We start from the raw sequence: 14522 nt of genomic DNA, 5'->3' as shown, positions 1-14522 counted from the left end.
AGCAACAGCCCCAGAACAGATCCTTGTGGTACTCCACTTGTGACTGTACTCCATTCTGAACATTTCCCATCAACAACCACCCTCTGTCTTCTTTCAGCTAGCCAATTTCTGATCCACATCTCTAAATCACCCTCAATCCCCAGCCTCCATATTTTTTGCAATAGCCTACCGTGGGGAACCTTATCAAACGCTTTGCTGAAATCCATATACACCACATCAACTGCTCTACCCTCGTCTACCTGTTCAGTCACCTTCTCAAAGAACTCAATAAGGTTTGTGAGGCATGACCTACCCTTCACAAAGCCATGCTGACTATCCCTGATCATATTATTCCTATCTAGATGATTATAAATCTTGTCTCTTATAATCCCCTCCAAGACTTTACCCACTACAGACGTGAGACTCACCGGTCTATAGTTGCCGGGGTTGTCTCTGCTCCCCTTTTTGAACAAAGGGACCACATTTGCTGTCCTCCAGTCCTCTGGCACTATTCCTGTAGCCAATGATGACATAAAAATCAAAGCCAAAGGTCCAGCAATCTCTTCCCTGGCCTCCCAGAGAATCTTAGGATAAATCCCATCAGGTCCCGGGGACTTATCTATTTTCAGCCTGTCCAGAATTGCCAACACCTCTTCCCTACGTACCTCAATGCCATCTATTCTATTAGCCTGGGGCTCAGCATTCTCCTCCATGCTGACTTTGAGAGTGCAAATTTCATCGGCACTGGACTTTTGAAACTGCAAAAATTGCTGTTATTTCTGAAAGTTATTAGATTATAGCATTCTGCAGGGAGAAGTAAACAAACAGGAAATATTTTGTGAATTGGAAGGAATTAAACATGACCACAAAACTATAGTGGTATAATGCAGGACAAGACCAGGAGAGAGTTTTTACATTAACTGAAAATCTAGCAGAAATTCTTGAAAGTTGTCGAAGGCAATTGCAATTTTGCAAACACGACGTTGTCACGGTTCATCCGCTTTCCCAAAATCACCCTGCATTCTTTATTCTTTTTTCCTGTCGTTCATTGGGAACAAAAACGCCTTGAGACAAAGTTGAGGCCCAGGCAGGGACTTAAACCCATCGATCTTCAGATTAAAAGTCAGACACTCTACCGACTGCGCTTCCAGGGCCCATTCCAAACGTAGTCTTAGAGCTCACTTCAAAGTCTCACATTGTATATTTTGAATTTCCTTCAATGGTAATTCAGCCTCACCAGCACATTTCCCTCGCAAGCAGACCGGCAGCCTCCCTTTGGCTTCCTTTCTCAAATTCTTCAGCTTGTACTCGCTTTTTACCAGTGACTTGTGATGTGACAACTGTTTACCCAGGGACCTGCACTGGGACTTCAAGACTTTGAAGATTACGTTTAGTTCGGTGAGATCTGAGTGGGAAGCTACAGAGACAAAGATTGTATTTTGAGAGAGGGAATTAAAGGTATCATCTGGTGTTTGTTGTGGCAGAGTGTGAACGTAAATAAATTCATCTAGTAAACTTAGCAAATTATGCAAATCGCAAAGTTTCAGGATATAAATAGATCTGTCAGCACCACATCATCATGGAAAATAACCCCATCCTTTATCCCGCCCGAGTCGTTCTTGCAAACGTGCAGCAACATGAATCGTTCAATATAAAATCAAATTACTGCGGATGTAAAATCTGAAAGAAAAACAGGAAATGACGGAAACTCTCAGCGGGTCTGGCACCACCTGTGAAGAGAGAACCGAGTTAACATTTCGAGTCCGGGTCACTCTTCGTCACAGTAAATCAATTAATCATTCAATCGTTGCTCACAGATGTCGCTAAAAAACATTCAAAATGTTCCTTCTGGATTACCGGAGGTAAATCCTATCATGCATTCAAAGAAAATACTGCGGATGTTGCGAATCTGCATGAGAAGCTAAACATGATAGGATTGAAGCTCAAAAATTCAGAGGATATATGTGGAGCCAGACACAGAGTTAACATTTCAAATCCGTGTGATCCTTAATCAGAGCTGAAGTGAGGAGCAAATGCAATGGAGTAGATGAGATGGAGTAGATGAGAAAATGGAAGGTGTGTGAAAAATGGAGCTATGAAAGGTTTGACATAAGAGTAGGGAGGGCACCTTGAAGGTTCGTGCCATGGAGATTTTGCCAATAAACTCTGCATTCACCATTAAATAGGGAGCTTTTCATAACAGGTGACTTGTTTTGACGTAAAGGTATAAAGGAACTGCTGAGATTTGAACTCAGGATCCCCAATTACTAAACAGGCGCTTTAACCATTTTTAGTTTCTCATGCACATTCACAACATGTGCAGTATTTTCCTTTGAATGCACAACAGGATTGACCTCAGGAAATCCAGAAGGAACATTTTGAATGTTTGTCAGCGATGTCTTTGAGCAAAGATTGAACGAGTAAATGATTTACTCTGAATAAGAGTGACCCAGCCTTGAAACGTTAGCTCGGTTCTCTCTTCACAGATGCTGCCAGACCCACTGAGATTTTCCATCATTTCCTGTTTTTTTTCAGATTTCACATCTGCAGTAATTTGCCTTTTTATTGGACGATATATGTTGCTGCATGTCAGCAAGAACGATTTGGGCGGTATAAAGGATGGGGCGTTTTCCATGAAGATGTGGCGTTGACAGATCTATTTACACCCTGAAACTTTGCGATTTGCATAATTTGTTACTTTTCTAGATGAGCTTACTTGCGTTCACTCTCTGCCACAACAAACAACAGATGACACCCTTTATTCCCTCTCTTAAAATACAATCTGTATCTCTGCAACTTCCCACTGATATCTCAGTGAACTAAACGTAATCATCAATGTCTTGAAGTCCCAGTGCTTGTCCCTGGGTAACAACAGTTGTCACATCACAGGTCATTGGTAAAATGCGAGTCCAAGTTGAAGAATTTGAGAAAGAAAGCCGAAGGGAGGCTGCCGGTCTCCTTGCGAGGGAAATGAGCTGGAGAGGCTGAATGACCAGTGAAGGAAATTCAAAAGATACAATATGAGACTTTGACATGAGCTATGAGAGAACTGTTGAAATGGGCCCTGGTAGCTCAGTCGGTAAAGCATCATGAAGATGTGGCGTTGACAGATCTATTTACACCCTGTGTAGAGGGTTCCATCTCTGCTACTCCACTACTGGGCCGATATCAGGGGTTAGAGTATCTGTGTGTGTCTCTCTCCAGCTGGCACTGAAACATCAGAGGCCAGGGGATGCCGCACTGGGACACCTCCACGGAAGAGAGCACTGAATCAAGCCTGCCGTTTATCCCTAACCGGAAGCCTGAGGCTTATATCACACAGATATCCAGACCCCCACCAATGCCCAGGTGATTCTCTCTCTTGTCGGTGGTGCAACACCCACCCGGTTCCTACTTCGCTGGAGTAGCTTTCCCAAGAGAGAGAATAGGACACTGCTGTTTATTACCTAACCAGCAGCCTGTCCTGAGTGAACGGGTTCGAATCGTTCAAGATGACCCTAGATTCTCGACCCCGGAACTAAGGTGAGGAATATCTTAGCAATGACTTGGTCAGAGATCACTGGTGAGAGATTGAAGAATTGAAACGACTCCAATTATCAGCAAATCGAGGTTTATTGCAAAACCCAGGTCGAAATCATCAAACAGAAGAAATTATAATAAAATCTTAAACTCTAACACAAACTAAGTCTATTCAGGAAGTACTATAACGGACACAACGTAAAATCTTATTGTTACACAGGTTTAGCAATGGCACAAAACACAAATCAAGCCCCTGCCCCAAAGCCTCAACCACTATCAAAGTCAAGGGAGTTTCGCAAGCTGCTGCAGGGTACTTACGGTCACAGGCTGCAGGAGGTCAAGTCGAAGGTGGAGAGGTCAAGCCAAGAGAGCCTCAATCCCAACACAGCCCCTTTTATATCCGTTTTACCTGGCTTTTTCCTGTGTTCGGCCAGCCCCTTTTGCATTGAATTGGTAAGGTTTAAAGTTCCCGCTGGCCCCGCCCCCTTTGAGCCGGGCAGACCTGTTGACTTCCAGGTTCTCCTCGCAGGTCCGCTCCTTCCAGCCAGGCAGACCTGTCCCGATTTGAATTTGGCGCCGACTCCGCCCCCTCCACCCAGTGAGTTCCTGCCGGTGGCTTCTGTCAAGATTGGAGTACCTCCGCCAGGTCCGCCTCCAACTTGGTTTTTTTCTACCGTTTGTCTTCAAGGGGCTTTTCCAGCGCAATATACTGAGCCCAGACTGTCTGCTTTTTGGGATAACAAGGTTAAGCTCTCTTGTGAAGATTTTCAAAGTCTTCCATCTGCTCTGGAGATCGCTGCTATTCTCACCTCGCTATGTTGATGGGGTGTTGATTGGATTCTGCTCTGGTGGAGGCCAAGTCATTTACATCTGCATGGGGCTATGACCATCCCATTGTCCTGCTTGCAGGCAGGCCCCTTTGTATTCCCGTGCCCCTTTGTCTGTGTTTTAATCTTATCTAGTTGTCTGGCTCCTTCTTCCTTGTAGCTCCGGGGAGGGGGGGGTTTGTAAATACCTATGCCCCTACTCAGCTCAGCGGACCAAGCCTGCTGAGAAATTTGGTTACGTTCCTTTGGCTGAAAAGTGTCCAGTTTACAGTCTCTGGATTTTATTCTTGGGCAGTCCAAAAAGGGCCGAATTGCCCGAAAACCTTACAACTGACACTTTGAGATTTGCATAATTTGCTACTCTACTCGATGAGCTTACTTGCGTTCACACTCTGCCACAACAAACAACAGATGACACGCTTTATTCCCTCTCTCAAAATCCAATCTGTATCTCTGCAGCTTCGCACTGATATCTCAGCGAACTAAACGTAATCTTCAATGTATTGAAGTCCCAGTGCATGTCCCTGGGTAACAACAGTTGTCACATCACAGGTCATTGGTAAAATGCGAGTCCAAGTTGAAGAATTTGAGAAAGAAAGCCGAAGGGAGGCTGCCGGTCTGCTTGCGAGGGAAATGAGCTGGAGAGGCTGAATTACCAGTGAAGGAAATTCAAAAGATACAATATGAGACTTTGACGTGAGCTATGAGCGCATTTTTGAAATGGGCCCTGGTAGCTCAGTTGGTAGAGCATCAGACTTTTAATCTGAGGGTCCAGGGTTCAAGTCCCTGTCAGGGCTTTAATTTTGGCTCAAGGCGTTTGCTTCCCAATGAACGGTCGGAAATAAAAATAAAGAATGCAGGATGCTTTATGGAAAGTGGAAGAACCGTGACAACGTCGTGTTTGCCAAAATTGCAAACAGCCATCCAGAATTAAAGAATTTTTGCGAGATTTTAATTGAATGTAAAAACTCTCTCCTGGTCTTGTCCTGCGTTATACCACTATGTTTAATCACTTCCCAATTCGCAAAATATTTCCTGTTTGTATACTTCTTTCCTGCAGAACTGCTTTTAAATTAATAACTTTCAGAAATAACTGCAATTTTTGCAATTTCAAAAGCCCAGTGCCGATCAATATTTTAAAAAAATATATATATTTTACTGAAATTTTTTTTCTAAACAACATTTTTCCCTCTTACAAAACAAACGTAACGATAACAAAATAGAAATTTTTAACAATACAAAAGTAACAAAACCCCATTATCTATTGACCTAGACTAAACTAAACCCCCCCCTCCCCCCTCTCCCCCCTCCCCCCCTCTCCCCCCTCCCCCCCCTCCCCCGGGTTGCTGCTGGTCATCTGTCTTCCCTCTAACGTTCCCTTAGGTAGTCGAAAAATGGCTGCCACCGCCTGGTGAACCCTTGAGCCGATCCTCTCAGGGCAAACTTTATCTGCGCCAGTTTAATAAACCCCGCCATTTACCCAGGCCTCCAGTCCGGGGGGTTTCGCCTCCTTCCACATAAGTAGGATCCTGCGCCGGGATACTAGGGACGCAAAGGCCATGACGTCGGCCTCTTTCGCCTCCTGCACTCCCGGCTCGTCCGCAACTCCAAATAGAGCTAGCCCCCAGCTTGGTTTGACCCGGGCATTCACCACCTGCGAGATCACTCCCGTCACTCCCTTCCAATATCCTTCCAGTGCCGGGCACGCCCAAAACATATGTGTGTGGTTTGCCGGGCTCCCGTCACACCTCCCACATCTGTTCTCCACTCCAAAGAACCTGCTCAATCTTGCCCCCGTTATGTGTGCTCTATGTAGCACCTTAAATTGAATCAGGCTAAGCCTGGCGCATGAGGAAGAGGAGTTTACCCTGCTTAGGGCATCAGCCCACATACCCTCTTCTAGCTCCTCCCCAAATTCTTCTTCCCACTTTCCCTTTAGTTCTCCCACCGACTCCTCCCCCTCTTCCCTCATCTCTCTGTAAATCTCTGACACCTTGCCCTCTCCGACCCACACCCCTGAAAGCACCCTGTCCTGTATCCCCTGTGTCGGGAGCAACGGAAATTCCCTCACCTGTTGTCTAATAAACGCCCTCACCTGCATATATCTCAAGAAATTTCCCCGGGGTAACTTATACTTTTCCTCCAATGCTCCCAAGCTCGCAAAAGTCCCATCTATGAATAAATCTCCCACCTTCCTAATTCCCAACTGGTACCAGCTCTGAAATCCTCCATCCATTCTTCCTGGGGCGAACCTATGGTTGTTCCTGATAGGGGACCCCACCAGGGCTCCCCGCACCCCTCTCTGTCGCCTCCACTGTCCCCATATGATCAGTGTTGCCGCCACCACCGGGTTCGTGGTAAACCTTTTAGGTGAGAGCGGTAGCGGTGCCGTCACCAGCGCCTCTAAACACGTCCCTTTACAGGACTTTCTCTCCAGTCTTTTCCACGCCGCTCCCTCACCCTCCATCATCCATCTACGTATCATTGCCACATTTGCGGCCCAATAATAATCTCCTAAGTTCGGTAGTGCCAGTCCTCCTCTGTCCCTACTACGCTGAAGGAACCCCCTCCTTACTCTCGGAACTTTCCCTGCCCACACAAAGCTCGTAATGCTCCTATCTATTTTATTAAAAAAGGTCCTGGTGATTAGTATAGGGAGACATTGAAATACAAATAAGAACCTCGGGAGGACCATCATCTTAATTGCTTGCACCCTGCCCGCCAGTGATAAAGGCTGCATCTCCCACCTCTTGAAGTCCTCCTCCATTTGTTCTACCAGCCGTGTCAAATTAAGTCTGTGCAAGGTTCCCCAGCTCCTAGCGATCTGAATCCCCAGGTATCGGAGGTTTCTTTCCACTTTCCTTAGCGGTAAGCCTTCTATCTCTCTACTCTGGTCCCCTGGATGTATCACAAATAATTCACTCTTCCCCATGTTTAGCCTATACCCCGAGAATTCCCCGAACCTCCTCAAAATTCGCATAACCTCGATCATCCCCCCCCGCCCCGCTGGGTCCGACACGTATAACAATAGGTCATCCGCATATAACGAGACTCGATGTTCTTCTCCCCCTCTAATCACCCCTCTCCATTTCCTGGAGTCTCTCAACGCCATGGCCAGAGGTTCAATTGCCAACGCAAACAACAATGGAGACAGCGGGCATCCCTGTCTTGTTCCCCTATATAATCGGAAATACTCCGATCTATGTCGACCTGTAACTACGCTTGCCGTTGGTGCCCCATAAAGAAGTCTAACCCAGCGAATAAACCCGTTTCCAAACCCAAACCTCCTTAACACTTCCCATAAATACTCCCACTCCACCCTATCAAATGCCTTCTCTGCGTCCATTGCCGCCACTATCTCTGCCTCCCCCTCCACTGGGGGCATCATTATCACCCCTAATAGTCGTCGCACGTTAACATTCAGTTGTCTCTCTTTTACGAACCCTGTCTGGTCTTCGTGCACCACCCCTGGGACACAGTCCTCTATCCTCGATGCCAGTACCTTTGCAGCAACTTGGCGTCCACGTTCAATAGTGAAATAGGTCTATAGGACCCGCACTGCAACGGATCTTTGTCTCTCTTCAAAATTAGCGATATCGTCACCTCCGACATCATCGGGGTTAGAGTCCCCCCTTCCCTGGCCTCATTGAACATCCTCGCCATCAACGGGGCCAACAAGTCCACATATTTTCTGTAGTATTCCACCGGGAACCCATCCGGCCCCGGAGCCTTCCCTGCTTGCATGCTTCCCAGTCCCTTAATAACCTCGTCCACCTCAATCGGCGCCCCCAGGCCTGCCACCGCCTGCTCCTCCACTTTCGGGAACCTCAACTGGTCCAGGAACTGCCGCATCCCCTCCTCTCCCTCTGGGGGTTGAGACCTAAACAGTTCCTCATAAAAGGTCTTAAACACCTCATTTATCTTTCCTGGCCTTCGTTCAGTGTCTCCCCTTTCATCCCTAATTCCTCCTATCTCCCTCGCTGCTGCCCTCTTTCGCAGTTGGTGCGCCAACAGGCGACTAGCCTTTTCCCCATATTCGTACCTCCTCCCCTGTGCCTTCCTCCACAGTACCTCCGCCTTTCTGGTGGTCAGAAGGTCAAACTCGGTCTGGAGTCGTCTCCTCTCCCTGTACAGCTCCTCCTCCGGGGTCTCTGCAAATTCCCTGTCCACCCTTAAAATTTCCCCCAATAATCTATCCCTTTCCTTGGCCTCTGTTTTCCTTTTGTGGGCCCCAATAGAGATCAGCTCTCCTCTGACCACCGCTTTTAGTGCTTCCCAGACCACTCCCACAGGGACCTCGCCGTCGTCATTGACCTCCAGGTATCTCTCAATACACCCCCTCACTCCTGCACACACTCCCTCATTCGTCTTCAGTCCCACGTCTAATCGCCAGAGTGTTCTCTGCTCCCTGTCCTCTCCTACTTCCAGGTCCACCCAATGTGGGGCATGATCCGAAACCGCTATGGCTGAGTATTCAGCTTCTTCCACCCTCGAGATCAACGACCTTCCGAAAACAAAAATATCTATCCGGGAGTACACTTTATGGACGTTGGAGAAGAAGGAATACCCCCTAGCCCTAGGTCTAAGAAATCGCCGTGGATCCACTCCCCCCATTTGGTCCATAAACCCCTTAAGTACCTTGGCCGCTGCCGGCCTTCTTCCGGTCCTTGAGCTGGATCTATCTAGCCCCGGGTCCAGCACAGTATTGAAGTCCCCTCCTAAAATCAAATTTCCTGCCTCCAGGTCCGGAATACGCCCCAGCATCCGTCTCATGAATCCCGCATCGTCCCAATTTGGGGCATACACATTAACCAACACGACCTCCATTCCCTCCAGCCTACCACTCACCATTACATATCTACCTCCGCTATCTGCTACGATGTTCTTTGCTTCAAATGCTACCCGTTTCCCCACCAAAATGGCCACCCCTCTGTTCTTTGCGTCCAGTCCTGAGTGGAACACCTGTCCCACCCATCCTTTCCTTAGCTTAACTTTGTCTGCCACCTTTAGGTGCGTCTCTTGGAGCATAACCACGTCTGCCCTTTGTCCTTTCAAATGCGTGTGCGCTTGGGCCCTTTTTATCGGTCCATTCTGGCCTCTCACGTGCCACGTGATCAGCCTCACTAGGGGGCTACCTGCCCCCCTCCCGTGTCGACTAGCCATTACCTTCTCTAGGCCAGTCCCATATCCCGCCTCCACGCTCCCGCTCGCTCCCCCAGCGTCGCACGCCGTCCCCGACCACCCACTCTTTAGCCATTCCCTTTTGGATTTCCGCAGCAGCAACCCAGTTTCCCCACCCCCCCTCCCACTAGATCCCTATCTAGCTTGATTGCTCCCCCATATCACTTCCGTAAGTCAGCTGACTTCAACTGACCCCGGCTACTCCTCCTCACTCCTCGACCCCCCGGTGTGAGGGAACTCCCGTCCGCCTTGCGCCTGTTTTTCCGCCTTATTCTTTCTGGCGCGGGAACATCACTTTACCTGACCCGCCTCTTCTGGCGCAGCTCCCTTTCCCCTCCCCCTCCCCTTCCCCATTCTCCGACTATGTCCCGTCTTTCCCCCCTCACCGGCACCCACATTTACCCAGTGTCTCCCCCCTTCCCTGTTTACTTCTCGATTAACTTTCACCTTAACATTAACAAAAACAATAACAATAACAATTCCCTGCAGCATCAGTCCCTCAGTTCCAGTCCAGTTTCTCTTCTTTAATAAAGGTCCATGCTTCCTCCGCCGTCTCGAAGTAATAGTGTCTCTCCTGATACGTGACCCATAGTCTTGCCGGCTGCAGCATCCCAAACTTCACCTTCCTTTTGTGCAAAACCTCTTTGGCTCGGTTGAAGCTCGCCCTCCTTCTCGCCACCTCCGCACTCCAATCCTGGTATATCCGTACCACCGCATTCTCCCACCTGCTACTCCGCACCTTTTTAGCCCATCTCAGGACCTCTTCTCTGTCCTTAAGGCGGTAGAATCGCATGATTAACGCACTCGGTGATTCTCCCGCTTTTGGTCTTCTCGCCGGGATCCGACCTGCCCACTCCACCTCCATGGGGCCCGCAGGGGCCTCAGCACCCATCAGTGAGCTCAGCATCTTACTTGCGTATGCTCCACAGTCCACTCCTTCCACACCCTCAGGGAGACCTAGTATCCTAAGATTCTTCCTTCGCGTTCCGTTTTCAAGGGCCTCGATCCTTTCAGCACACTTTTTATGAAGTGCCTCGTGCGTCTGAGTCTGAACCGCCAGGCCCAGGACCTCGTCCTCAATACCTGACACCTTCTGCTCCACCACGCGGAGCTGTCTCCTGGGTCTTTAAAGTCTCCTTAAGCCCCTCAATTGCCTGTAGCATTGGGGTCAGTACCTCCTTCTTCAGCAGGTCCACGCACCATCTCACCACCTCGTCCTGCTCAGGCCCCCATGTCGCCTGCGATTTCACCGCCGCCATTTTGTTTTCCTCTCCCTCTGACCTTATAGTCGAAGATTCTTCGGGCTGCAGCCGCCGCCGCCGGTTTTTTCTTCCGTCGTTCGGGGGGGACTCCCTTCCCACACACCCCACACCGGGTTACTCGGCCGAAAAAATCCCCTTTGGGGCTCTTAAAAGAGCCCGAAGGTCCGTCGGAGCTGGAGCCACCGAAACGTGCGGCTAGCTCATCCTCACCGCAACCGGAAGTCCGCCGATGAATATTTTAATTTGCACACTCAAAGTCAGCAGGAGAAATCAACAATACTGATGTTTAATCAAAACAATTGAAATCTGTTCTACACTTGCAAAATTCTCATGCAGATTGGTGCTGTAGCTTAGATGGTTAAAGCACGTGCCTTATTAACAAGAGATCCTGAGTTCAAATCTCAGCAGTACCTTTATACATTCAGGTCAAAGTACGTAGCCTGTGAAGAATGCTACTCATTTAAATGGTGAAAACAGAAAATGTTGACAACATTTCTATTTCTGTGGTACTGACCTTCAAGATTGCTTTTCCTTGATTTATGTCAAACTTGATTCAAACTTCCATATCTCCCATTTTTCACGTAACTTCCATTTTCCTCATCTACTCCATTGCATGAAACCTCGCTTCAGCTCTGAATAAGGATCGCACGGATTTGAAACATTAACTCTGTGTCTGGCTCCACAGACATCCTCTAATTTTCTGAGCTTTAATCCAATCATATTTAGTTTCTCATGCAGATTCACAACATGTGCAGTATTTTCCTTTGAATGCACGACAGGATTGACATCAGGAAATCCAGAAGGAACATTTTGAATGTTTGTCAGCGATGTCTGTGGGCAAAGATTGAATGATTAAATGATTTACTCTGATGAAGAGTGACCCAGCCTCGAAGCGTTAGCTCGGTTCTCTCTTCACAGATGCTGCCAGACCCACTGAGATTTTCCATCATTTCCAGTTTTTTTTCAGATTTCACATCCGCAGTAATTTGCCTTTTTATTGGACGATATATGTTGCTGCATGTCAGCAAGAACGATTTGGCGGGATAAAGGATGGGGCGTTTCCCATGAAGATGTGGCGTTGACAGATCTATTTACACCCTGAAACTTTGCGATTTGCATAATTTGTTACTTCACTCGATGAGCTTACTTGCGTTCACTCTCTGCCACAACAAACAACAGATGACACGCTTTATTCCCTCTCTCAAAATACAATCTGTATCTCTGCAACTTCCCACTGATATCTCAGCGAACTAAACGTAATCTTCAATGACTTGAAGTCACAGTGCATGTCCCTGGGTAACAACAGTTGTCACATCACAGGTCATTGGTAAAATGCGAGTCCACGTTGAAGAATTTGAGAAAGGAAGCCGAAGGGAGGCTGCCGGTCTGCTTGCGAGGGAAATGTGCTGGAGAGGCTGAATGACCAGTGAAGGAAATTCAAAAGATACAATATGAGACTTTGACGTGAGCTATGAGAATATTTTTATAATGGGCCCTGGTAGCTCAGTCGGTAGAGCATCAGACATTTAATTTGAGGGTCCATGGTTTAAGTCCCTGTCAGGGTTTTGATTTTGGCTCAAGGCGTTTGCTTCCCAATGAACGGTCGGAAATAAAAATAAAGAATGCAGGATGCTTCATGGAAAGTGGAAGAACCGTGACAACGTCGTGTTTGCCAAATTGCAACAGCCGTCCAGAATTTTCAAGAATTTTTGCTAGATTTTCAGTTGATGTAAAAACTCTCTCCTGGTCTTGTCCAGCATTATACCACTGTAGTTTTCTGGCCATGTATAATAATTTCCCATTTCGCAAAATATTTCCTGTTTGTATACTTCTTTCCTGCAGAACAGCTTTGAAATTAATAACTTTCAGAATAACTGCAATTTTTACAGTGTCAAAAGCCCAGTGCCGATGAATATTTTAATTTCCACTCTCAAAGTCAGCAGGAGAAATCAACAATACTGATGTTTAATCAAAACAATTGAAATCTGTTCCACACTTGCAAGCCTATCTTGCAGATTGGTGCTGTGGCTTAGATGGTTAAAGTGCCTGCCTTCTAAACAGGAGGTCTGTAGTTCAAATCTCAGCAGTGCCTTTAAACATTCAGGTCACAGCATGTAGCCTGTGAAGAATGCTCCTCATTCAATGGTGCACACAGGAAATGGTGACAACGTTTCTGTGGTGCTGATCTTCAACATTGCTTTCCCTTGATTTATTTCAAACTTCCATAACTCCCACTTTTCACGCAGCTCCCATTTTCCTCATCGACTCCATTGCATGTAACCTCGCTTCAGCTCTGAATAAGGATCACACGGATTTGAAACATTAACTTTGTGTCTGGCTCCACAGACATCCTCAAATTTTATGAGCTTTAATCCAATCATTTTTTGTTTCTCATGCACATTCACAACATGTGCAGTATTTTCCTTTGAATGCATGACAGGATTGAGCTCAGGAAATCCAGTAGGAACATTCTGAATGTCTGTCAGCGATGTCTGTGGGCAAAGATTGAATGATTAAATGATTTACTCTGATGAAGAGTGACGCAGCCTCGAAACGTTCGCTCGGTTCTCTCTTCACAGATGCTGCCAGACTCACTGAGATTTTCCATCATTTCCTGTTTTTTTTCAGATTTCACATCTGCAGTAATTTGCCTTTTTATTGGACGATATATGTTGCTGCATGTCAGCAAGAATGATTTGGGCGGGATAAAGGATGGGGCGTTTTCCATGAAGATGTGGTGTTGACAGATCTATTTACACCCTGAAAATTTGCGATTTGCATAATTTGTTACTTTTCTAGATGAGCTTACTTGCGTTCACACTCTGCCACAACAGACAACAGATGACACGCTTTATTCCCTCTCTCAAAATACAATCTGTATCTCTGCAGCTTCCCACTGATATCTCAGCGAACTAGTGTAATCTTCAATGTCTTGAAGTCCCAGTGCATGTCCCTGGGTAACAACAGTTGTCACATCACAGGTCATTGGTAAAATGCGAGTCCAAGTTGAAGAATTTGAGAAAGTAAGCTGAAGGGAGGCTGCCGGTCTGCTTGCGAGGGAAATGAGCTGGAGAGGCTGAATGACCAGTGAAGGAAATTCAAAAGATACAATATGAGACTTTCAACTGAACTATGAGAACATTTTTGGATTGGGCCCTGGTAGCTCAGTCGGTAGAGCATCAGACTTTTAATCTGAGGGTCCAGGGTTCAAGTCCCTGTCAGGGTTTTGTTTTTGGCTCAAGGCGTTTGCTTCACAATGAACGGTCGGAAATAAATATAAAGAACGCAGGATGCTTCAAGGAAAGTGGAAGAACCGTGACAACGTCGTGTTTGCCAAATTGCAACAGCCGTCCAGAATTTTCAAGAATTTTTGCTAGATTTTCTGTGAATGTAAAAACTCTCTCCTGGTCTTATCCAGCATTATACCACTGTAGTTTTCTGGCCATGTTTAATCACTTCCCAATTCGCAAAATATTTCCTGTTTGTATACTTCTTTCCTGCAGACCTGATTTTAAATTAATAACTTTCAGAAATAACTGCAATTTTTACAGTTTCAAAAGGCCAGTGCTGATGAATATTTTAGTTTGCACTCTCAAAGTCAGCAGGAGAAATCAACAATACTGATGTTTAATCAAAACAATTGAAATCTGTTCTAAACTTGCAAAGCTGTCTTGCAGATTGGTGCTGTGGCTTAGATGGTTAAAGTGCCTGTCTTGTAAACAGGAGATCCTGAGTTCAACTCTCAGCAGTACCT

The 14522-nt window shown here is 46.7% G+C and overlaps 3 non-coding genes across 3 annotated transcripts; all 3 read left to right on the top strand.

The window, feature by feature from the left end:
- The first annotated feature begins 5049 nt into the window (after positions 1-5049).
- On the top strand, positions 5050-5122 carry trnak-uuu (transfer RNA lysine (anticodon UUU)). The gene has a single exon. It is a non-coding gene; the product is annotated as a tRNA-Lys (tRNA).
- An 8799-nt stretch (positions 5123-13921) lies between these two features.
- On the top strand, positions 13922-13994 carry trnak-uuu (transfer RNA lysine (anticodon UUU)). Its single transcript has one exon. It is a non-coding gene; the product is annotated as a tRNA-Lys (tRNA).
- A 454-nt stretch (positions 13995-14448) lies between these two features.
- On the top strand, positions 14449-14522 carry trnat-ugu (transfer RNA threonine (anticodon UGU)). The gene has a single exon. It is a non-coding gene; the product is annotated as a tRNA-Thr (tRNA).

Source organism: Scyliorhinus torazame, chromosome 4 (assembly GCF_047496885.1).
Source record: "Scyliorhinus torazame isolate Kashiwa2021f chromosome 4, sScyTor2.1, whole genome shotgun sequence".
Lineage (NCBI taxonomy): Eukaryota > Metazoa > Chordata > Chondrichthyes > Carcharhiniformes > Scyliorhinidae > Scyliorhinus > Scyliorhinus torazame.
Note: the sequence above shows the minus strand (reverse complement) of the source record. Positions and strands in the feature narration are given on the sequence as shown.